This window comes from Martes martes, assembly GCF_963455335.1.
Source record: "Martes martes genome assembly, chromosome: X".
Classification (NCBI taxonomy): Eukaryota; Metazoa; Chordata; class Mammalia; order Carnivora; family Mustelidae; genus Martes; species Martes martes.
The window spans coordinates 24,504,723-24,527,857 of NC_137897.1; the positions used below are offsets into that span (position 1 = coordinate 24,504,723).

Sequence of the window (23,135 nt, forward strand, 5' to 3'; positions counted from 1 at the left end):
GTTGTCTATATTCATTATACTGTACATTAGATCTCTGTAACTTATTTACTCTATCCCCAGGGTAACCTACCATTTTACTCTGTTTTTTACAAGTTTGAGTTTTTAGATTTCATGTGTAATCTCACGTGATCACACGTGGTATTTGTTTTTCTCTGACTTATCTCATTTAGCATAATGGGCTCAGTGTCCATCTATGCTGTCACAAATGGCAAGATATCTTCCTTTCTGATGGCTGAGTAATATTCCATTTGTGTATAGATACCACATCTTTTTTTTTTTTTAATCCATTTTATCTATTGGTGGCCATTTAAGTTGTTTCCATATCTTGGACTGATTCTTTTTGAAGATTTTTTAATTTATTTTTTGAGAGAAAGAGCAGAGTGAGTGAGAACACAAATTGTGGGGGAGAGGCAGAGGGAGAGGGAAAGGGTGAAGCAGGCTCTCCACTGAACAGGGAATCCGATGCGGGGCTTGGTCCCAGGACCTTGGAATCATGATCTGAGCTGAAGGCAGACCCTTAAGGTGGATGGAGCCACCCAGGCACCCCTGTCTGATTCTTTTTAAATTAAGAGACTTTCCCTTAAATATTTCATTGCTTTACTCAAGAAGACTAAACACTGTAATATATTAGAAGGAACATAGATCTTTAAAGTCAATTCATCCTGACGGGGAAAACCTAGTAATACATGGCCAGTTATAATATCAGATAAACAGGTAATAACTGAATCACAAACATTTTGCCATTTACTCAAAGCCTAACACTGTCACAGAAGTTAATGAATGCAAGGCAGTTATTACACGTTTAAAAGAAATGTAACCTTACTTTGTAAGTAGGCTAGTCACAGGATATATTGACGGCATAATCATGCTTTATCTTTTCTTGTAAACTGTAAACAACTTAAGATCTGGGACCGGTTCTTACTCACTTCTTCATTCTTCATAGTTCATATCACTGATTCCTGAATTCAGAATGTGAACAGATGTAGGAACAAAAACCAGACTTTTCCTTCTTGACAGTTTAGTGTAAATCCTGGAAAGAAAGGCCTCAATGACTATGATTTCTCTAACTGCCCTGCTTGTCCCTACTATCACACATAATCAGCTAAATTGCTATACCTCTAACAAAAGAGACCGACTCTCAGCTGCTTTTCTCTGTTAAAAAAAAGTATCTTACTCATATGGTGACCTCTCAGGATTTTCTGGCCCTTTGTAGCTATTGTGTGCTTTAATGAAGACCCATACATATGCATTGTTTCCTTCAAAACCATTGTTATGAAAATATTCTGAATACGGTAAAAGCACTTCCTAGTAAGTTTCCACCCTTGAAATCCAGCCACTTTTAATGCAAGTTACAGTAATCAAAATTCTTGGTTCAAATAATTTTTAAAAAATTGTACTCTTGTTGGAGTTGGGCTGCAGAAGATGGTGGTCTCCACAGACAAATTATGAAAACAGAATACATAGCCTGAAAGTAAAATGTGGACCTAAATATCCCTCCTCCATCTGTTAGATTTGTAACCAAAATTAATATGAATGGAATTAATAATTCCAGTGGATGCAGAGGGCATATCAGTGTTATCAAAATGGCAAAAGTCATACAGCATTAAAGTTGTATTTCAAAAGCCTAAAACGTCTAGTGATGTCCAAAGAAAACACAAAGTTTCTATAGCCACCAGAAGGAGAGAGAACAATTAATTTTAGTGGATCTTAAACTTGTCTTAAATCAACAATCTTCTGTTCATATTAATATATTGATTAAATAGTACAATGTAAAATACCCACACATTAAGTAAAAGAATTCCCGCTGGTAAACATCACCTGGATGTTTGTAATAATATATTTAATATCTATACACCATTACGTTTTAAGTTTACGGGAGGAAAAATGCAGCACAATTTTCTTTCCTCTTGTTAAGGTGCTGTCACTTAAGCATAAACCCGGAGTACTCCAAATAGAATTCAGGTTTACAGGATGAAAGCCTAGGGAAAAGAGTCAGATGCTATAAAAACGCATGTATTTCTGAAAAGAAAAAAAAAATCTCAAGAAAGAAAAACAGGCATGCTTTATCCAGCTTGCTTCGTGAAAGAGCTTCAGTTGAAATTGTCTAAAGTAACAGGTATAAGGAATATTGTCACAAGTTGCAAATGTTTGAAGCACTATGAGTACTGACTACTAGTAGTAGCATAAATATGTTCAGGATTGTTTTGATGCCTATATTTTATGAGAAAAAATTGTGGTGGAGGAGGTTGATGAATTTCTGTTAAAAACCATTCCTTTGTGTTACAGGAAATGGGGTAAATAATGGTTTACCATCTTCGTTTGACAAACCATGCATTTTAGTGAAATCAACACAAAGGAAATAGATGTATGGATATGTAATTTTGAGATTAAAGTGAGTCTTAAAATGTGAACAGAACGTGGAAAATGTCTGGCGGTGGGGGGCGGGGATTGCACTCTCTTTAATTGGCCAGTTGCACAATAAAGTTCATTTCAGTTTTCACCTGCTTGTTTTATTTGGGGCAACATATCCTCTTACTCATAAAGCATTCAAAACCTTTGAGAAAGAGAACAAGCACAGAGAGGAGGAGAAAAAATATTGACTTGTCTAGGAAAAAATGCAACTGTGATTACCCAAGATTCTAGAGGAAGAACAAGTGCTCAACCAACATGTTCAACTCAGAGCTCCCAGAAAAATCTGTTTTCTTTGACGTGGTCCCAGGTCCATCCTTGGATTTTTGATCCCCAAGAGAGTCTAGTTGACCTTTTGTCTTGGAACTTAAAGTACTTTGTATGCACCTTCTGGCAAAGCCCTTTACTATAACTTTTCTTTGTTGATGTCCAGTCATTCAGCTGCCCCCCTCCACTGATTTTCTGGATTCTACTGTGAATCCCTATAAGTCATTATATTGACAAGTTGGAGTTTATTAGAGAAACCAGTTCACTTACACTCTTGTAACTCTTCAGAAGGAAACTGATTAATTGTAAAATATTAGGAGTAGCTACTATTATTGCATATCTGATCTATTCTAGGTACAGTAGTAGGCATTCTCTACATGCCTCTTAATGATAGAGAAAAATCAGTTTGTTCAGTGGAAGTGTGTAGACCTTCATTCTGCAGTAGGTTGTCTGGTCCAGCTTGTGGAATCCTTAAATACTTAACTTGAGGTTAAGATTTCATAGCTTTGTAGTTCATTTTGTTTGCTCCTCCATCCACAGACCAGGCCATACACAGCCCACACCTGTGGAAGGGAAGTGCTCACATGTGCTCTCACCAGTGGCCTGAGGCCTCAGTTTGACTTTTTTTTTTTTTTAGCTCTAAAATGGTCTCCCTTGGAAGGTTATACACTTACAGATTATAAAATTGAAAGTTGAGAAGGGGTTATTGTTAAGTAAATCCCTGCCCCAGGGAAGGAAGAGATGAAGCAGGGATGTTCCCCACGTGACAGAGTATATGGTCACACACCACCTGTGTATGCAACATAGCATCACAAGGGGCATGTGAGCCCCCAGTTGGGTCACTTACTGCTTGGGAAGAACATTGGTGGTATTGAGACAGCCTCGTGTAGCACTTCAGCCCCCCGAGTACTGCCACAAGTGTAGTGGGTCACCTCAGGATGTTGGCTCTCTTTTTTCGGGCCACTATTTCATGATACATAACAAAAAAAGGATTTGGAGCACCTGGGTGGCCCAGTGGGTTAAGAGTCTGCCTTCGGCTTAAGTCATGATCTCAGGGTCCTGGGATGGAGCCCTGGATCGGGCTCCCTGCTCAGCCTGGAGCCTGCTTCTCCCTCTGCCCTTCCCCCTGCTCATGAGCTCTCATCCTTTCTCTTTCTTTCACTTTGCCTCTTTCTGAAATAAATAAAATCTTAAAAAAAAAGAAAGAAAAAAAGAAAGGATTTGTCTCGGCCTCTCTCCAAACTAAACAATCCATGAACAGAACTCAGAGAAGTTGTTTCACTAAATACATCCTCGCTACTATCACCATAACCTCTAAGCTGATACCAATCAAAAAAGAAGCTAAGACACCATAGCGCTACAAATGCAGGCAGATTTAAGAAAGCAAATGGTGGCCCTGTATTCTGCAACTATATCCTGTATCCAAAGACTGGGCTCTGTGAACCAGACCACACTCCTCCTCCAGAAATTGGGCAGCAACTCTCCCCAGGCCCTAGATCATGGTACAAAGACCAGCCACCCTGATCCCATGAAGGCACAGCAATCTACCTCCCATAGCACCACTTCCTGTGTCTCCCCTCTTTCTCAGATCAGAGGAAAGTGATATTTGCAGTTATCTGTGGTCTAAATGCGGGTGAAATTTTGTTGTTACTCTTAGAACGTTTTGCTCTCCAGATTAGTACTTTTGCCCAAATCCCAGAACCACTGAGTGTGGAGCTGGACATGGGACTCTATCTCAGGACCCCAAGATTATGACCTGAGTGGAAATTGAGAGTCGGACCCTTAACCGACTGAGCCACCCAGGTGTCAGGGCATTAGGATTTTTAGAAGGGATTCTCCGTAACTGATTCTAATGTGCAGTCAAGAGTGAAAAGCACTGATGGATCAGATTTTGATGATGTACCAGACATCACTTGACATGGAAATGACAGATGCAGAGTCCCCCAAGAACCTTAATTCTTGGGGAAGGAGAGATAAATGAAGGAACAGTTTTGGGAACCTAAAATAAATATTATAATGGAGGACTCTACCACAGACTGTAGAAGCACAAGAAAAGGAACCATTCAATCTGTCTTGAGGAGTCAGGGCAAACATTTCAAAGAGTAAGGCGGGCAGACAAATGAGGTGAGCACTCCAGGTGTAGAAGCATTGGAAGGTATAGAGTGCTTCAAAAACTTCAGGCAGTGAAAGTGTTTGAAGATAATGCTGGGTTTGTAGGCAACAAGCAGGTCCTGAAGGATCTTGTCAGTATTGAGAATGATGGGCAGCCTTTGAAAAGTTCTGAGCAGACGAATGATGCAATTACCCCTTCGTCTAATTCACTTGTCTCTGGCATCAGTGTGGATTTAAGGGCCTGGGGAGACTAGATGCAGCAAGATTAGACCAAAGTCTGTAACAAAACTACAAGAGAGCAAGTATGATTGTTTCTGGCTCCGGAAGAAGTCTCCTAGAGATCCGTGATAAATCTCACTTCTCACAATAACTTGCACTTGAATACTAGGTAGTCGTGGTAAAGTTTTCTTCTCTATTTTAGAAACGATATTCTTTTAAAAGCCTATTATTTTGTTCCTGGGGATCAGTGAGTATCCCATTAGGAAATACGGTTAACCCCTACATGGTTCAAAACTAAGAGATCTTAATAGAGAGCTGAGGGGAAAATGAGGCATGCTGACGCACCCAGAGTCTAGCAGGGGTGGAAAGCCATTACCACTTCTGAGGCTGAAGGGGAAAGGGAAGAAGCAGACACTAGTGAGAACCAGAATCAAGGAAGAGATGCTGCCAGCAGGTGTGGACAGAAACAGCTGCTGCCAGAACCGTACCTGGAACAAGGCTGAAACCGAGAAGCCCCCTGACCTTGTTCTCTTTGTCCTCCCCTCTCTGATCTGATGATGACTCCCCTTGGCCAAACCCAACCTGAAGCCATTCATAAAGGAGCCCAGGAGGTTTCATTCAAAGTGTTTGGACTCCTGAGAGCATAAAGAAGGTCAGAAAAGGACAGAGAATGCATCCAGAGGCCAACAGAGAATAACCAGGCTGTGGATGAACATGATATCAGAGCAAAAATATCTTAGACATGATCTCCCTCCTGATGGTCAGTAGATGCCTAAAGAAAAATCATGGTAGACTGTATAACACCACAACCATTGGCTATAAAGCAGGAACCTTCTTCCCACGGACCAGACTACCAAGAAATTCCAGAGAGTCAATAAGGACTTTTGTAGGAGAGAAAAGTAACTGCTACTAAATTGAGGACATTTTAATTAAAAGCTAAAATTAGAGAGTCGACATAGTTCAGGTATTAAAATTTTTCTTATCTACTCAAAACTTTATCCATTTCTTATTATTCCTCTAAGGTATGGCAACATCAAGAACTCATAAGAAATACAGCTAAGGGAAGTATGGTATGCCAGATGCTTTGTATATGGAGTTCAGTGAGACACACACCTGGAGTGTGCTTATAGTAACATTCGTAAAGGTGCACACAGGTATTGGGTACCATTGGGTGAAGACTGTCCTTCCTCTAGCTGGGAATTTTGGCCTCTTTTATGCAGTCTACAGCTTTGGGAGGGTTCAGTGGTTCCCAGAGAGAGAGAATACCTATGTAGACAACTATTCAGAAAATCAGCCCTGGAAATAAATCGGATACGATTTGCCACAGGTATCCCCTTGTTAAAGCATCTGGTCCCTCCTTTTGGGAAATTAACAGTTATCAAGTATCAGATGTTAAATTATAAATCCTAGTGTTTTATTAGCCTAAAAGTCAGGGTAAAACTGAACCACTGGGGTAGGTGAGACAGAATTCTTCATATAAAGTATTGCAAACTCATTACCACTATGTATACTGACCACTGATATTTAAAAATGTTCCTCATCAGGGCACCTGGGTGGCTCAGTTGGTTAAGTGTCTGACTCTTGGTATTGGCTCAGGTCATGACCTCAGGGTTGTGGGATTGAGCTCCACATTGGGCTCTAAGCTCAGTGCAGACTCTGCTTGTCTCTCTCTCTTCTCCTCCCCCCTGCTCCCTTGCCTTCTCTTTCTAAACTAAAATCTTTTTAAAAAACAGAAAAATTTAAATGTTTCTCACAATTCATTTGCAAGATTGTGTGGTAGTGCTTTACACATATGTAAAGGCATTTGTTTAAAAATATTTTCATAAAACTTGTCTGTGGATATACCCTTCTGCCCCATCAGGTTGTGAAGGCCCGAGGGTTTTGTCTTATTCCTTTTGTAGTTTTTACACAGGCTACTACATTTTCTTATATATTGTAGCTGCTCAGAAAATCTGTATCAAATGCTGAAAGGAACTGCTACATTAAATATGAGTACAACTTAAAAATTATACTTCTCATTAGTCAAATAATCTGTGGAACTGAAGGTACTGTACTTCTGTGGCACACTTGGATCATCAGTTTTAAAAGCATTTAATTTTCAGTGGAATAACTGTGGTGATCATTTTGCAGTATATACAAATACTGAATCCTTACATTGTAGGAAACATGTTTAATACTGAGATGATACTGAAGTCATTCCATCTTTCTTTGATAATTTAGGAAAGCTTTCAAATATTTCAGAGCCTCAGGGTCACTAGTGAGAATATCAGTTTTCAATGATCTGTGTGGGAGAAAGCATTAATAGGAATTTCTAGTTGACAGAATATCAGAAAAACTAGACTTTATTTTATTATGGTTGGTTTTCACTGAAGTAACTGGAATGTGGCCTATTGACCTTTTTACTTAAAAGGCTCTAATCTTAATAAAGCTAGCTCTTGGTATCCAAAATTCCTTGCTTTATCCTGTTCCCCATAGTCCATTCTATGAAGTGGGAAAAAGTTTTTAAGTTCGCCCAAGATGACTGAAGTTGACCCCCAGGCTTGAATGAAAGAGACATCTCGTAGGTCCATAGTGAAGATCTCAATCCTTCTAAAGATCTCCTATTTCACTGCCAGGGGCTAAAAAAAGAGCTTTGTAACATTCAGCTGTCCAGCAGGGTTTAATACTTCTACTAAAGAAAAGCTTTTATTTTGGATTTAGGCGAAATGTTCCCATCACTCATGAGTGTGTTGCAAGACTATAAAATTACTCATACAGTTGCAGCAAAGACAAGGCATGTTTGAATGAGAAAAAAACATGAATTATACTTTTTAATAATAGAAGGGATTTCTTACAACCTTCATTCCCACACACATCTAAGCTTGATGGAGAGTTGTACAAATTCAATTTCATAAAAGTAGTTTCAACTTCACACACTTTTTTACTTCTTTCAACACATAACATTCTTCTGTATATCACCCCTAACATAAATCAGTTTTCGTAGATGAGTTTTTTTTTTATTTCCTATTTCTTAGATAACTAAAAACTATTATTTGGGTTATGGTGCTGGTTATAGATCTCTGATTTTTTTTTTATGTCAGGTTGTGCCTTGGTAAACCAGAAGAATTCACACACGTGTATGTGCACACACACACATGCACTCACACTTGCTTTTTGGCTCTTCTTCCAACTAATTGGCTGACAAGGCAGGAGAAAGGAAGGTCCTGGCTTCCATGTTGCCCCACAGTCAACCAACAGGGTTGGTGCATACTAACAGAAATGAATAAGTGTTCTTTCTAGTGCATCAGTTCTTCTGGGAAGCTGGTGTGTTCTCTATGGCCATGAGAGAGAAATTCTCAGTTACCTTCAGAAAGTATGGGGTATCTGTTAAGCCAAAAAGAGAGAATTTTAATGAAGATAAGAATAATGATCACCAATTAGGTATAGCTTGTCCCCATTCCACTAAGTCCCAGCCTTCAAGCACATATTTCAGTTTTCATCTAATTTAGCCAATAGTCTGGTGACCACGTAAAGGGAGTCTCATTATAAGGTGGATATTAATGGCCGTGGAGAAAACCAAAGACCAGAGAGATGTTCCAAGGATTTCCTCCAGTCAAACATGCCATTTACTAAAAGAGGTGAGTTCAGATGGAAGAATTTAGAAACTACTTTCACTTATATCTTGTCAGCAAGACTGTATTCTATAAATTAAAGGGAAAATTTAGATAGACTTAAACAACTAGTATTGCCAACTTAAAAAAAATGTGAAGATGAGAGAAGAAGTTATGAACCCAGTTTTTAAGTAACTGTGAGGATGAATTTACTGATCTAATTCTAATACAGTAAAACCCACTTGAAAGCTGAAAGATACAGGGTAGTGCTAACAAAGGTGCATAACAATCTTAAAGAAGTAGTACCTCCTGGAAATCTGGAGATTGGATTTGTGACCTTTCTGATCGTGCTTCATCTCGGTGGTTCTTTAGAGATTGAAAACCAGACTGGATACTCGTGGCTGATCCAATGGCAGAAGCTTACCCTTATTTAATTTTTCTCCAGTCAAGGGTACAGTGTTTACTCTGGTAAATCATCCTTGAGTCTTGACTCTCTTCTTTTAAACTTCCTCCCCAGCTGATAGGAAAGCAAGAGATTGAGACACCATTTGTGACATCAAGAAGGGGATGAACACTGGGGAACCTGGGTGGCTCAATCAGTTAAGCATCTGACTCTTGGTTTTAGCCCAGGTCATGATCTCAGGTTCCTGGGATCAAACCCCAAGTCGGACTCCAGACCCAACAGGGAGTCTGCTTAAGATTCCTCTCTTGCTCTGTCCCTCCCACTCATGCTCTCTTTCTCTCTAAAATAAATAAGTAAAATCTTAAAAAAAAAAAAAAAAAGGAGATGAACACTAAAAAAGGTGAGGGGAGTCACCACCCAGGATGGGTTAAGTGTAGGGTTAGGGGAAATTTTAGAAGAAGCCATACCTAAGTAAATTCTTTTTTTTTTTTTTAAGATTTTATTTATTCATTTGACAGACAAAGACCACAAGTAGGCAGAGACAGGCAGGCAGAGAGAGAGGAGGAAGCAGGTTTCCTGCTGAGCAGAGAGCCCCATGCGGGGCTCGATCCCGGGATCCTGGGATCATGACCTGGACTGAAGGCAGAGGCTTTAACCCACTGAACCACCCAGGCGCCCCACCTAAGTAAATTCTTGATATATGTTTCGGGTTGAGCTAAGTAAAGAAACTGGGGAATGTGTTCCAAACAGAGGAAACAAAAGGAAAAGTTTGAGTCTTGACATGACATGGCTTGTGTAGAGAATCATAGGAAGTCTGGTATGAATTCAGAAAGCATGAAGTGGGAAGTGGTGGGAAATATGTTTGTAGAGAAATTTCTAGCATGGACCAGATCCTGCAGGTGTATATCCTGCTAACAAGTTGTGTTTTGCTAAGTCACTTAGTATAGAAGATAAATTTGAGGGACATAGTGCAAGAATCAAGGTGGTTTCTTAGGCATCCAGGTAAAATGCTTCTCCCTCAAAATTGTCAGCATAAGTCTGTCTCAGAAGACTTCACTGACACATGTAATGAGCTATCTCAAAAACGAGCATCAAGACGTTGCATTGAAGTTCAATCTTCATGTGAGATAAAATTTTGCACCGACAATTCAATAATTGAGAAATATGGAGTAAAAGAAGAATTTAAGACCGCTTGCCAAACCCATTGGTTGGGCAACCAAACCTTTAGTTAGACAGTATGTCCTAGAAAGAACACTACATTCGGACAACGGCTGCCTCCTCCTCCTTAGATATTTTGAGTAAAGATTAAAGCAGCACAGACTTCTGTGAACATTACCATTCTAGTGCTAAATAGACACGTCCGTCTCATGAGGGCACATCTGTGCTGGCTGGGATCAAAACACGGGCCTGAAACCTAGCACTCCAGTGGCACGTGGTAGGTTTTACGTATCTATTTGAAAACTGATCTCTGCAAATGGCTTCTTCCTTACCAGTAGCTATGTAACTTGAGAAAACCTGACATAGCTGGGCTTAACAACAGCCCAGTAATTGTGCGAGAAACTGCATCTTGTGAGGATTGAAAATGAAGGACAAAACAGGAAACAATGTAAGAATGCCTGGAGTAATACATGGGCGTGTGAAATTTGCCTGACTTGGCTTGTCCACATCTCCTCTGGAAAATTTATTTCATCGCATTTATCCTACGCAAACTGCCCAGTAGTGCTCATTACTTCTGTTGGTACTGTGTGTGGTAGGCAGAATACTGGCCTCTCAAAGACGTCTCCATCCTGATCCCTAGGACCTGTGAATGTGTTAGGATATGTGGCAAGAGATAAGTACGGTCGCAGGTGGAAGTAAGGTTTCCATTCATCTGACTTTAGGATAGAGAGATTATCCCAGACTATCTGGGTAGACCCAAGGTCGTCACAAGGGCCTCTTGCAGAAGTGGGAGGCGGAAGAGTCAGAATCAGAGAGGTGGCACCGTGAGAAAGAACTGACTGGCTTTAAAGCTGGAAGATTACCACCAGTTAAGGAAAGTAGGTGATCTGTACAATGTGGAAAAGGCAAGAAATTCGATTTACCCCTAGGGGGCTCCAGAAGGAATGTAGCCCTGCCAAGACCTTGATTTTGGTCCACTGACACCCATTTCGGACTTGTGACCTCCAGACCTGGAAGAGAATAAATCTATGTCGATTTAAACCACTATTGGTGGCAATTCGTTATAGCAGCAGTTGAAAACTGATACATCATGTATGCAACAAATGTCATTTAGCATTGTTCGCTGAAACTTACATCGATGCATTAAGAGGGATCTAAAGCCCCCAGTTTCTACTCAATCCACTCTTTTATTCATACTGCAACATCCTCATTTTTGTCAAAGGCAATAGGGACACAATAGGACACCAAAGAACCTTGGGGAGATAGGAACAAATATGCTTTTCTATTTTTCATTAGCTGATTAGATACGGTTTCATACGATGTTTTATTTAAACTCCTTCGTTAAATACAATCACCTTCACCCCTTGGAGGATTTAGCCAGAGCAATTTGGCAAGTGATTATGTGAACTGAGAATTGCTAAAAAAAAAAAAAGAAAAGAAGAAGAAGAAGAAGAAAGAAAGAAAGAAAGAAAATAGGTCAGTGCTGAGCTCCTTTTACCTTAACCAGACTTGGTGTTGTTTCCACTTACTTCTTCTTGACCCTCTTTCATTCAATTTCTTCTGTTAACTGCTGTCTGTATCCAAAGAACAAAGCACGCAGTTTCACTCCGCATTTCCCAGGCCTCCCAAGGAGGACCTGGTCCTAAGGTCAGCACATTGAGGCACTGATGAGAACGGACTGTCCTGCTGTGGGTAGCTACAGCTCCACCTCTGGGAAGGCCTTGACAGCTCTCCCACCCCGTCCCCCACCTCCGGAGACCGTCCCCCTCCCGCTCCCTCTTGCGCTGCTGCTGCCTGAACAAAGCATCCAAAGCATCCCATCAGCGCTGTTTACCACAGGAAGCCGGCCAAGGAAGTCGTAACAGGACAATAGACATACAATCTGATAACCTTGTGAGCTCCAATCAAAGCTCCTAACAAGTGGGAGAGGTTGGTGAAGTGGGATAAAACTGCTGCAGTATTTGGGTTTGTTGAAGTGGCTTTTCAGGTTTTCTTTTTCCCCAGCTGAAGGAAAAAAAAAAGTAGTATTTCTTATCCGTTTATTTAAGATTAAAACCAGGCACAAGGACACTAAACAAAACAACATGTACAAGGCTAAGGTTAACTTTTAAAAGAATACAAATTATAAACGGAGAGGGATCTACAAAGTTTGTAATTATCTCCTAATGGAAAATAACATAAAACTTTCTTTGTGTTGCCAGATCTCTGCAGAAGTGTAGTAAGTGTGGAATAACCTTCATGATCCAGAAAAAGTTAGGGATATGAATTAATTTGTGTAAATGATAACCAGTAATGAACTCATTTCAGATAAGAGGGCAAGGATGATCAAGGTCTTTGTATTTTCTGTTGTATTTACTTCACATTACAGGATACTGTTTCAATACACAGAGGTCTGGCCAGGTTCGGTTTGGCCTCTTATTCCCTCCCTCATACCCACCTTGTGCTTCAGGGAATGTTCTGACCTTTAAAAATATAATATTAATCCCACAGTTATCTCCCTAGTTCCGCAACGGACATTAACATACATTCCACAACTGTCTAAACTGTGGCGTTTTACACAATGTCTTAGTCACCCTCCCCCGCCTTCAGTTCCCGAGTTCTTGCCATTTCCATGATCCTGCAGGAAATAGCACGGACCTCCAAGTCAGCCCTGGGCACTGCTCAGGCCCCAGGACCTGGTTAGTCGTCTCTGTGCCTCAGTTTCTTCATCTGTAGCAAATGACAGGATCATAAACAGATTCAACAAGTGGGCCTTTGGACACATTTGAGTGGGTCATTTTTACATCTGGTGTTAAAGGTTAAAAATAGGTGAAACTTGACTCCTCCTGATGAATCTTTTGCTCTTGTGTTTCTCTGAAAGATTAATTCACCACAGCTAAGTTCATACGGGCTTAGTACTCTGTATCTAGGTAGGGCATTTTATTGTGAACATTTTGTTCAGCCATACTTTACTGTTTTACTATTTGGAAGTCCCAAGCAACGATTCAGAGTGTGTGTGTGTGTGTGTGTGTGTGTGTGTGTGGTGTAGGTATGTGAATGTCCCATACTTGGGAAAAAAAAGCTTCTTCTGTGGCATTGGAAAATTGTAGTGATAAACAGAAATCACTTTATTTTTCCTATTGGCCTTTATTTGGGAGGGTGATAAAGTGGCGTTTCTCCAATTATGACTTGGAAAGTCTGAAAATAACAAAAAGGCCTGTGTTGCTTCCTCTCCATCTTGTATATAACTTAAATTGAAAAAAATCTCAGAAATGAAATTTGGAGAGGATAAAAATCATTATTTTTACACATATGGTACATGTGTAGTTTCAATTCACCAAGATGACGGTGAGAAAATAGAAAAAGCAGAATAAAAAGCAATGTATTTGCTATGTATTTGGCAGCCAACTACATAAATAGGTGGTGTATTGCAGGGTTTATCTAACAATTACATAAAACGATTGAGTCTTGGCAGTGAGAAGTTCAATATGGGTTTTCTGTTTCTTAGCTTTGAGTGTTTTTAGTTTAAAAATATTCCTTTACGTAGATTTCCAGGTAGCCTTTTACTTATATGTCTATGAATCCATTGTTTAAAAGGCTTCACTGCCCTAAATATCTTCACCACTGGTCTCTTCCAGTACCTAACACTTCTAGCAATTTTACATCTTCGTACGAGGCCACTGAAAGATTGTTAGAGAATCCACAGTATTTGGAACGGATAGATAGGTCATCATTATTCAGCAACAAGTCTAGCATGAATTAGTTTAAAAAGGTATGGCATTTCTTGGGTTAGTGATCTTTATGGAGTCTTAGACTTTGAACATGGTAATTCAGATCTAGCTGATTCTAACCTTATTTTTGTATATCCAACTCAATTGAAGGTTTAGTTTCATTGATAAGCATGCTTCTTGGTACTAGACTGAGTCTACCTGTAATCACCAAATCATCTTTAGGAATACACTGAAGGAAGAAATACTATTGGTGATGAAGATCTAAATTTATTCAGTGCCTCCATGTCTTTTTGGAATTCAAAATAACAAATGAAATTCAAAATACTGTATCAGGGGTGTTTGGCTGGCTCAGTCAGTAGAGCATGCAACTCTTGATCTCGGAGTCATGAATTCAAGCCCCACAATGGGTAGAGAGATGACTTAAATAAATAAAACCTTCAAAAATACTGGATCATCCAAAGGTAAATACAACAACTATAAAACGAGAACATATACCATCCCCAAAGACTAACCACTGCCTGAAGTAGGGTAAGGCAATTAAGATGTCCATGAAGTATTTTTCCATCCAGAGGCCAACTCTAAATATTTCTAATGCAACATGTTGAAATGAGACAGTGTTTTATGTTCTAGTATGAAAATATTGACTCAGTTTAGCTCACTGATATGAAATGTGGAACTTGTGAAATTCAAGTATACTCTGCAAGTCCCATTTTTTTTTCTAAAAAGGGCTCTTACCTATAATCAAGGTGACATGTAAATAATTAGCTTGAGTTTTTGAAATGTAAATAGGAGACGGTCTATTAGCTTGCTAATTGTTGGTCCCTTAGAACGTGGAGTGTAATTCGATTTTTAGCCATACTGGAGGTATGCCAAAGAGTGATGTAATTGAGAATAAGAAGAGACTGGATCCACTGCTAGCTAAAGGCAGATGTGATCATCTGCCTTTATATCCATTTGGCCTTTCATCTCTGAAATTCTAGCAATCCAGAAAAGTCAACTGAAAGGGATTTCAAGACAGGACTCACCTTTTGTTTATTCTGTGTTTCCTACTATATCTGGCACACCACTGAGTCTGGGCTTAGTAGGCAAAGCTTGGCGCAGAGTTGAATGAGAAGGAATCAAGAGAAGTTTGTTTCTGAGTTCCATTTGAATGTTGTCAAGGGCATTTATTCCCAAAATTGATTCATTTTGATCTTCAATAACTAACGTTCCACATTGCATTTTCTGCATCAAAACATTCAAGTTGTATTGAAATGCCTTAAGATCAAATTAGATATTTCTAGCATTGATAGGCGTCACTTGCACTGGACTTGGACTTAGTCATTTCTTAACTAAAGAAGTAAATATTGTGTTGATTTTGCCAAACAGGTTATTTGAAATAGCAGCCCATGTTCTTAAATGAAAAGTTACCTTGTGATGCAAGAAAACAACTATAAAACACAGAAAGAATGGATATTTTATATGGTTTTTAAAATACTGTATCTACTAGTTTTATAATTAATGTAATTCACATAGTGCCTGGGGCTTATTAGAGAAGTTACATGAACTGGAGTGGTAGAATCTAACTTCTTCGATTCTAATGTTAACAAGAGAAGTCATATATGAGTGACTACTTCTCAGACCACAAACTTAGCCTTCTGACTACTGGAGTAGTAAAACTCCAAACTGAAATACCTCATTAAAACATTCTTTACATTTGCAGCTGCTTTTGCTTGCCCTTAGTTGCTCGGCTCCAACCCTAAATTTACAAACCGTGTGTGTGTGTGTGTGTGTGTGTGTGTGTGTGTGTGTGTATGTGTGTGTGTTCCTCAACACACTAGTACCCTTGGGAAGCGTATAATCTTTTAAACTGAGATATTTTTGGTACAGATTGTAAATTAGAGCAGTAACAAAAGTGACACTGTATCTTGATTGAATTTCAAATGCAATCTTTGTTCAGTTAAAAAATAACGAACTAGATTTATTTAGAGTCTCAGTTATGACCTTGCAAATAAGGTAGCTTTGGAAATGACGTGCACCCTTCTGGGTTCTTATTTTACTTTCAAATGGCTTTACCTATAATTCACAAATTGATGTTAACAACCCTGAGTAATTAAACAAATGACCCCATGTCAAAACAACAACAGAAAGAAGAATGAAATATCCTTCTGGAAGCAGGGACTCTCTGGGCTTTGTCATCATAACACTATCCACAGGAAAATGACACCCCTTTACACAGTGCCTTGCTGAGGTCAGCATCTTGGCTTCCCAACATGATGATGCTCAAACCTGTTTGAGTATTCTGTAAATGCTAGAACAAGATACTTGAACAAGAGATGTAAGATTGCACAGAATCAGAATTTGAAAGTAGGAAGGAGCCTAAGTGGTTGTCTACTTCAATCTGTTAGTACAGGTTTCCTCCACAATCCTAGCTTTCCAGAGTTTTGGCTTGTGACCCAGAATAGAAAAGAGATGCATAACATACATTCTGATGCTCTATATACCAACTGGGGCCTAACCGGACCTGAGAGTTTCCATAAAACAGTACTTACTGTGGGCAAGGAATTCAGATACTTTCCCCCTTGTGTTCTATTTTATATCTGTTTTTAATTTGCTGATGGGTTGAAACTTGTTCACCATCCTTGCTACAAAAAGTGTGGTCGGTGAACCAGCAGCTGCAGCATCACTTAGGAGTTTTTTAGAAAAATGCAGATTCTCAGGCTGCCTAGGTGGCTCAGTCAGTTAAGCATCTGCCTTCAGCTCAGGTCATGATCCCAGGCTCCTGGGATCCAGCCCCATGTCGGGCTCTGTGCTCCATGGGGAGTCTGTTTCTCCCTCTCCTTCTGCCTTTCCCCCCAGCTCATGCTCTCTCACGCTGGCTCTCGCTCTCTCAAACAAATAAAATATTTTAAAAAGAGAGAAATACAGAATCTCAGGCCTCAGCCCAATCTAGTGAATTAACAGGCACGTTTTAACACGAGCCCCAGGTGATTCCCAGCACTTTAAATTTTGAGAAGATTGTTCTACCTCATCCCTAAGGGCAGTCAAGCCTTTCCTTGAACCCTCTCACTGTGAGGTGTTTTTGCCCTCCTCAGGTACCACCTTTTATTTTCAAACAATTATGTTTACAGAAATATCTTCGTTACATTAAGTGGAAAATTGGTACGTAAAGCACCAACTTGGAGACCAGCACGGAAACAGCATTTCACAAATGATAAACCCTTGTCCTTTCCCACAGAAGCTCCACCCACTGGCACTAGTCTATCTTCTTGTGAAATTAACTTAAACTTATTTGCACAGGGCAGTCTCTCTGCTAAAAATAGAGGACTCTCTGCGACTCCTGATTTCTCTCTCATCCTACACCTAAACAGTCAACAGTCCTGATGAATTTACCTTCCAAATATTTCTCCAATTAAGTATTTCTCAAATTAGTGTCCAATAAGCCAAGGATGAAGGAGGACTGTTTGATAAACATGGAAAGTCATGGCAGCAAATTAAGCATTCACGATGCTCATTTAGTGAGACATTTAATCCACATTCTGAAAAAAAAAATGGCAATTCTCAGTACATTTTGTTAATAAAGAGCTATTGTTTTGACCTCCAGAGACCCTAAAGCTCAAAAGCATGCCACCACCCAGAATACCCTAACATCTCCCGGTTCTTATCAGACTAGTGCCCAACTCCCTGGCATCTGATTCATCCCTCTGGAAAATCTGGAATATTCTGCACACGTTCAAAATGCAATGAATATTTATTTCTTAGCATGCTTTCCATTCTGCCCACCTGGAGCTGTTCCCATTGTTCATTTCAGTGTACCTCCCACTGTGTCAGCTGTCGAGTTGGAGACCACTCGGTGATCCAGCTGCGACATAAAATGTAATTGCGAATCATCCCTGGACTGAGACATTTTCTCCCTTGAGACTCCACGGATTGAAGCTGGGTTACATACAAGTGTGCGTATAAACATATTTCCCATATCTTTTTGACACTCAGAATGGCTTGTATTCTTATGAACAGAAGAGGACTTGGTATTTAAGAGAATGTCATTGGGTCGATAAGATAAAGTCATGAGAACAGTCTTCCCATTCTTTGGGAAATATCTGGGATGTATGTTGAGGGGTAAGGGAGTTGTCAGGCCAGTTCTATGACCCGGTTCCCTGGAGATGAAGTTTCCTTCTCAAAATCAGTTCTTGCCATTACTTATTACTTTGCTGACATTGGGTCAAGGAAAAATGCTTTAAACCTTTTAAGCTTTAGAATTTCAGGCATGGGGCTGTCTCGTGAACAGGAAGATGGAAGAAAGAACATTTCCCAACTTTGTCCTCTGTGTGAGTTCTTGATAACAATCCCGTGTAATAGACCGAGCAGCCCTCTGTGTTACTGGGAAAAGGGCTGATGCTTCTGCAATCGAAACCAAACAGAAAACTTTTCTGCCCCTCATTGAGAATTGTTTTTACTGTTTTGCTTCATGCCTAACAAACTGATGTGAGTTGTACCGAGTAAAACAATACAACTAGACTCTTGTATCAATGCCATGTAACCTACCAGATGACCTAATGTTGTTAAGTTTTGTTAGGAGTGAAGGTGAAGAAACACCTTTTTAAAAATGGCTTTATTGACATACCATAAATTCTCCCATTTGAGCTGTACAATTCAAAGGCTTCTAGTATATCCACAGAGCTGTAGATTTTTGAAAATTTTTGAATTTTTGATTTTTGAAGCCATTTTTGAACATTTTCATTACCCTGAAAAGAAACTGCACACCCTTTAGTAGTCTCCTGCCATCTTCCCTGTCCCCCACCCCCACTCCTGGACAGGCACTAATCTGCTTTTCATCCACATAGATTTGCTTGTTCTGAACATTTCATAAAAATGGAATCGTACAATATGCAATCTTTTGTGACATTCATTCCTTCTTTCATTTAACATAGTATCTTCAAAGTTTACTCATTTATTGTAGCATGCATCAGTACCTCGTTGCTTTTTATAGCTGAAAAATATTCTGTTGTAGGGTTACGCCACAATTTGTTTATCTGTTCATTTGTTGGTGGACATTTTGGTGGTTTTCCACCCTTCGGCCATTACGAATAATTCTGTGATGAACTTTTTGTGTACACAGGCATTTAAAATTCTCTTCATTATTCTTAGAAATATGGAGGAGGGCGTGGATTTCATGGAGCACTGCGTGTTATATGCAAGCAATGAATCATGGAACACTGCATCAAAAACTAATGATGACTGTATGGTGACTAACATAACAAAAACGTACAATTATAAAGATTTGGAAAGAAAAAAACCTTTTAGGTCATAATGGTAACTCCATAAGTAAATGTTTGAGCACTGCCCAAACTGTTCTTCAAAGTGGCTGCACCACTTAGGGTGCCACCGGCAATATATGAGGGTTCCCTTTGTTCCACGTCCTCAGCAGCATGTGGGATTATCTATTTTTTTTATTATAGTCATCCTAGTGGGTGTCAAGTAGTATGTCATGATGATTTTGATATGCATTTCCAAAGAAAACCACTCTTAAAATACCTCTTGCCCACACGTAAAAAGTGAACATTTCAGTTCAATTAATTTCTGAATAGACCATGCCTGGAGAGGCTGCTAAAATTAGAAAAAAAAATCACCTGATGAATCCCCTGTCTTCATGGAAGGAAATTTTATTACACAAGAGATTATTTGGGTTTGGGATTCAGAATTCATCATTTTAAATAATTAAATTCCCAGAGCTAGTCCCAGGCTTAGCCCTAATCAATGATTTTGCCTTTATTAACAGTAGAGTTGGTAAGAATGAGGGGAAAGTTATCTTGTATTCATCCAGCAAATGGTACAAGTGAGTCATTCTCTCTGAGACCAAGTTTTCTCAACCACAAAATTAAGTTAGTAATGCTACCTAACTCGGGGCACCTGGGTGACTCAGCTGGTTGAGCATCTGATTCTTGGTTTTGGCTCAGACTGTGGTCTGGGGTCGTGGGATCGAGCCTTGTGTCAAGCTCCACACTCAGGATGCTGTCTGCTTGAGATTCTCTCTCCTTCTCCTTCGGCCCCTCCTGCTCATACTTGCTCTCTCTCTTCCTCTCTCTAAAATAAATAAATAAATCTTTAAAAATAATGCTACCTAACTCATGCCATCATGTGAGGATTACGTGAGATTTTTCTTTCCCATGTGAAATGTAGTACTTGACTGTACAGTCAGTTACTGTAGTTAGTTGCTATTAATGGACAGGGTGAGTCGTCAGAGGTCTTCTCTGTTATAAGAACTTAAGAAGGGGCACCTGGGTGGCTCAGTGGGTTAAGCCTCTGCCTTCAGCTCAGGTCATGATCTCAGCGTCCTGGGATCGAGCCCCGCATCGGGCTCTCTGCTCAGCGGGGAACCTGCTTCCTCCTCTCCCTCTGCCTGCTGCTCTGCCTACTTGTGATCTCTGTCTGTCAAATAAATAAATAAAATCTTAAAAAAAAATAAGAACTTAAGAAAACATCTTCTGCATGGGCTCCTGGGTGGCTCAGTCATTAAGCATCTGCCTTTGCCTCAGGTCATGATCGCAGGGCCCTGGGATGGAGCCCCATGTCCGGCTCCCTGCTCTTCGGGAAGCCTGCTTCTCCCTCTCCCACTCCCCCTGCTGTGTTCCCTTTCTCTTTCTGTGTCAAATAAATAAAATAAAATCTTAAAAGAAAACATTCTCTGCAAATATGGAGGATTTACTGAACATTTTGATAAGTTGTTTTCCATCTCTACAAAAGGTGTTTTTCAAATTAGCTCCAAAATTCCCCTTGAAACCTAAGTTAGCTTCCAGTAAGAACAAACTGTGAGATAGGCTGGTTGGGGAGGTGGCATATTGCCCTCCCCAGAAGTCTTCAGTGTGGGGAGGGTTTGAAGCCTTCCAGCAACTTAGCTGTCATCCCTCCAAGGCATAGAAGTGGCGTCTAGTTTCCTCAGCCTAATTCTCTGTTTGCTACAGACTGAAGGTCTTTGGATTCCCTGGAAACCTAGGAAATAATACTCCCTGGCCTTGAATTACTTGGCCTTGTCCTCAGAAGTGATGCTGGACAGAACTGTGAAGTAGGTAAGCTTGGGGTTTTTCTGTTCTTGTTTGCTGCTCCTTTGTTCCTTCTATTGCCCTTTGGGGCGCCCGGTGCCCACATGAGGCCCCTGTTTACAAAGCATCTTCCAGCACAGATCCTACTGTCTTCCTTGTCCCCTCAGAAACACAGGTGTGAGCCCTCTCCATCCTCTACCCCAATTCCATCTAAACCTCCCTTCGCTCTGAATGACTTTTTACATAGCTGAGAAACAAATACATTCATTCAGCAAGCCTGTATTGAATAGTTCCTCTGTGTCAGGCACTGTACTAGGCCCATAGATCACTGACCATATCATAATCCAGGCCCCGCAGTAGCATGGAGAAGATCAACAAACATGCCAGTGGTTATAAAACAGTGTGATAATAACGGATGTGACATTCGCAGGGTTGCTAGGAGAATTCAGAGAATAATTGTAAAACACTTAGAACAGTGCCTGGCCCAGAATCAGTGTTACATTCATGTTTATCGCACCAATTACATGCCAGTAAAAGGCTATGCCCTGGGGGCTGTGGGAACATGTACTAAGGCCATGCATCCTAACCTGAAATACTGAAAGCCTGAGCCGGGTTGAAGACGATAAGGGTTTTTACCAAATTAAGATGTGGAAGGGATGTGTTCCATGTAGAGGGAACAACATCTGAACATGAAGAGACATGAAAGAACATGACACAGTTCAAGAAGTTCAAAAGTTTCATTATAGCTAGAATATAGGCAACATGAGAAGGCACAGGGGATGAGACTCCAACGGTATAGTGTGTGGTGCGTAAATTGCATTAATCGCCTCTATCAGCCTCTAGGATGTACTTTGCCCTCAAGGAACACTGGGGAGGGGAATGGGTGTTACATGGGCAAGTGGCAGTATTTGCCATTGTAGTAACATCAGGAGAGTTGTTGGGAAGTATTCTGAGGTCTTAAATATCCTTCAAGTGAACATTATGACCTATGTTTGTAGTGATCTTTTCTTCAGTGAAATAATTAAAATTGGATAAAGCCACAGCGTGTTTGAAAGAATATGAAAAAGTCACTGAACTTTCTAGACTTTATAAGAAAAATCTAGCAGTTGCTCAGTTGAGTGCTGCACTTTTCAGGTACTGAGAGGGTCAATGGCATTGGTAGATCAAGGTGGAATCCCGACTAAGATGAAATACTGAATAAGATATGGGTCCTGGTTTACTATTCAGTGAGCTTCGCTTGATGAGTTAATTAGCTCTCAATACCTTTTCAGTGGGGGGATCCTACTGATGCTGTATGGATGACATTTCCAATATGAGTAAGTCCACCTCCCACTTAAGTTCCAAGGAGTTTCAGGAATAGTGTGTGTGTTAAAATACTATAGATTTGAAATAAAAATTGGCAGTAAGAATTACAGAAACACACAGTAACATCTTGTTGTGATAGGTAGTACAATTTGTTCTTCTAACCCCAGCAGATACTTCATGTGCCTTTATAGGGATATTTTTATAGAATATAGAATATTCTATAGATATAGAATTCTATATTCCATATAGAATTCTATATCTGTAGAATATAGAATATAGAATCTATATCTATAGAATATTCTATATTCTATAGATATAGAATATATATATAGAAATAGAATATAGAATATATAGAATATAGAATATAGAATTCTATATTTTTATAGAATGCTTTCAAATTCATCAATTCTCTGTTGAAATCTGATTACTTGGGGGATGCTTTAACAAAAACATTTATTACTACAAACCTGATACATTTTATTTTTCAATGATAATATCTTCAAAACAAAATTTGCCACAATGTCTAATTCTTCAAAACTAAATTTGATTATTCCGTGAGAATTTCTGTGGTATCAAGGCGCCTGCATAACTTAGTCGGTTAAGCGACCAGCTCCTGGTTTCGGCTCAGGTCACAATCTCAGGGTCCTGGGATCGATCTCCACATCCAGCTCTGTGCTCAGGGCTTAGTGCAGAGTCTGCCTGAGGATTCTCCTCCTCTCCCTCTTCGCCTCCCCCCACTTGCATTCTCCCTCTGTACCTCTCTCTAAAAATAAATAAATCTTGAAAATAAAATAAAATAAAATTTCTGTGGTATCTTAGAAGCTTCATGACCTATTCCTAGCCCACATTCCCAATCTTACTGGTTTCTAATCCCAAATATATTCTCTACCCTAGAGTCAAATCAAAGCACAGTACGGACTCTTCATTGACCTACTTGTGCCTC

At 39.9% G+C, this 23,135-nt stretch overlaps 1 long non-coding RNA gene across 1 annotated transcript; it reads right to left on the minus strand.

The window, feature by feature from the left end:
• Positions 1-7,668: 7,668 nt before the first annotated feature.
• Positions 7,669-11,933, minus strand: LOC308336941. The gene is made up of 3 exons (XR_013966285.1): positions 11,657-11,933; positions 8,904-9,114; positions 7,669-8,370 (listed from the first exon to the last, which is right to left on the minus strand). It is a non-coding gene; the product is annotated as an uncharacterized lncRNA (long non-coding RNA).
• Between the last annotated feature and the right edge of the window lie 11,202 nt (positions 11,934-23,135).